Genomic DNA, 3,020 nt, shown 5'->3' with positions numbered 1-3,020 from the left:
GGAACCAGCAGTTAGCGTAATGGCTATGTCGCTGGACTCCCACATAGTCAACTGCGGTTCACGTCCCAGACCCGATGGCTTAAAACTCACGTCGGGCGTATGTGCGTGCGTGCCCAAGATCCGGAGAGGAGAATGGAGGAGAAGGGATTGCGGCACGACCATCCCCTCTGTGGGGTGATTTCTCGCTTTCTGTCTCTATGTCTCTCTCTGTCTGTCTGGCGAGTGCACGCGCCCTATAGCGAAAACCTCTCCAAAAAAAAAATTTTGCTAGAAGGCTCATGAACTCACTGGGGAGACAGAAAGCTAGAAATCACCTCCAGGAAGGATGCCATGCCTCAAGGCCATGCCTCAATCCTGTCTCCTCCACTCTCCTCCTGGGATCTGGGGGACAAATGCACATGGATGTGGTGTGAGTTTCAAGCTACTGGGCCCTGGACACTAACAGCGGTCAGTCATGTACAAGTCCAGTGATGTAACTGCCATGCCATCTGCTGGACCCAATAAAATTTTTAACCTAAATTTTTTCTGTATTTTTTTTTCCTTAACACAAGGGTGTAAAATCAAATTATTTTTGAGCATGGAAAAACCTTACATAATTATCAAATATTTCTTTTTTTTTTTTTTTTTTGGAGAAGTTTTTGCTATAGGGCGCATGTGTTTGCCAGACACACAGAGAGAGACATAGAGACAGAAAGCGAGAAATCACCCCCTGGGCGGATAGTCACGCCGCAATCTCTTCTCCTCTATTCTCCTCTCGGGATCTTGGGCACGCACGCACACACGCCCAGCGTGAGGTTTAAGCCACCGGGTCCGGGACGCGAACTGAGGTCGACTACGTGGGAGTCCAGTGACATAGCCATTACGCTAACTTCTGGTTCCCAATTATCAAATATTTCTGAGGTTGGAGTATGACCTCCTCTGGGAAAATTACTGCATTTTGTTCATCTTTATAACTACATGGGAACTTGCACAAAAGTGAACTTGATTTTTAAATTGAAGTGAATTGAATGTGAGAAAACTATGTGCCAAGAAATTATGTGACTTATCCAATGATTTATAGAAACTTGGATGTAATTAGAATTTAGAATTTATTTCCTTTTAATACTAGACACTATACCAAACTCTTTTTTCAATATACATTTATGTAATACATGAAGACTTTAAATACAGCAGTTCTCAGATCATGGAATTACACAATAGTATGAATTTACTTATATATGGAGTTCCAAAGTCAAATGCCCAGGTAGTATGAGACAGGGAAAGTAAGTGGAAGAGTAAGACCAGTGTTGAGGGTCTAAGCATACACTGGGCAAATGGAAGGGATTAGGATAAACTGCGTAACTCAGATTCTGTTTAAATAAAGCATCTGCTCTCAAGTCCAGAAAATCTTAAAGGTTGTTAACTGTTGTTACCTGTTCAACATAAGGCAGAGTTCAGCTGTCATTGAGAGAAAAGGTTACAAATGCAGACAGATAGCCCATGGCCCACAACTCTTTCCTCTCTAGAGTGGAGGCTGAATCATGAGAATAGAGAAGTACTCTCCACTTCCAGCTCCACAACATTGACATAAACCCTCTACTAGATACTGAGCATAATAGGCAATCACAGTCTACAAATAACAAAGAACCATTAGTATGGAGAGAGAGGCCTCTATGTCTTCAAGCATTCAGAGATTGTGGAAAACCAAAGGTAGATAAATCATGAATATTGAGAATACCTTCGAAGTACCTCAGGCGGTTCTGCATTAAGTACAAGAGCATTGCAGGGCACAGCTGGAAGCAACAGAAAAGTGTGCTGCACTGAGAGTGACTATAGCAACAGAAACAACCAAATCAATCCTAGACACTTGCTAATTGATTCAATACACTCTATTAATGACTTCTAGAAGAGTCATCCATTTCCAATATAAACCCTCATTCTTTCTGCCTCTACTATTCTCTTATAAAAAATAATATATTTAATATTTGAAACATTGAAAAGCTAGAAGATACTGTTTGCTGTTCGGATAAATGAGTCTCAGAGATGACAACTATCAGATATATTATACAGGAATCTTAACTATAAATAATCATTTAAAAGTTGTAGTAAAATGAATTTTAAAAAGCAGAAAAATACTGAGGAACAAATGAAAAATTCAACAGAGATGAAAAGGATAAGAAATTTCCAGATTGAAGTGCTGTAAAAAACACCCCACCATAGGAGAGATAAAAAAATTCTATCAGTTGACAGAAAATAGCTTAAGAATAATCAGGAAATTGAAAGATGTGTCCTTAGAAATCTTTGCTGAAACACAAGAAAAGAGTAGGAAAATATAACAAAGCTCCCAACAGCTGAGGGAGAATCATAAATGGAATAATTTATGTGCAATTGGAATACAAGAAGACAGGACTAGAAAAAGAAAATAATAATTACATTAAGCAATAAGCACCAAGGATTGTCCAAAAATAATTTAAAAAAAAATTAAAACTAGAATTCAAAAATTCAGAGAAACCAAAGCAGGTTTAACGTTCAGAGATACTGTGACATGTCTTACAGTACAGAAAACATATTTCTTACAATAAAGTCAGAATTGTGTGACTCAAATACATACATGGTGCTGAGGTTTACAAACTCACATCAAAAATTATCTTAAAAAATAAGGAAATGATATATCAAATCATCCATCAGTGGAGAAAAAAACAGGATATAAAGGTAATATTGATTAATCCAAAAGAAGTCAGGAAAAGAGAAGAAAAGGAATAGAGAATAGACAGGATAAGTATAACATGCCTTGCTAACTACTAGTCTCAATGACATCAACAATTACATTAAATAAAAAGGTTCTAAACATCTCATTAAAAGCAGAGATTTTTTCAGGATAAATAAGAAGCTAAAACTGTATAAGCATTCTACATAATCCAATTTAAGTATCAAGACACAGACTAGATAAAACAAAAGAATAAAAATTATTTGCCACGCCTCAATCCCTTCTCCTCCATTCTCCTCTCAGGATCTTGGGCACGCATGCATACGCTCCCGGT

The sequence above is a fragment of the Tupaia chinensis genome, unplaced genomic scaffold (genome assembly GCF_000334495.1).
Source record: "Tupaia chinensis unplaced genomic scaffold, TupChi_1.0 Scaffold138757_1, whole genome shotgun sequence".
Classification (NCBI taxonomy): domain Eukaryota; kingdom Metazoa; phylum Chordata; class Mammalia; order Scandentia; family Tupaiidae; genus Tupaia; species Tupaia belangeri.
This window is presented reverse-complemented; position numbering follows the sequence as displayed.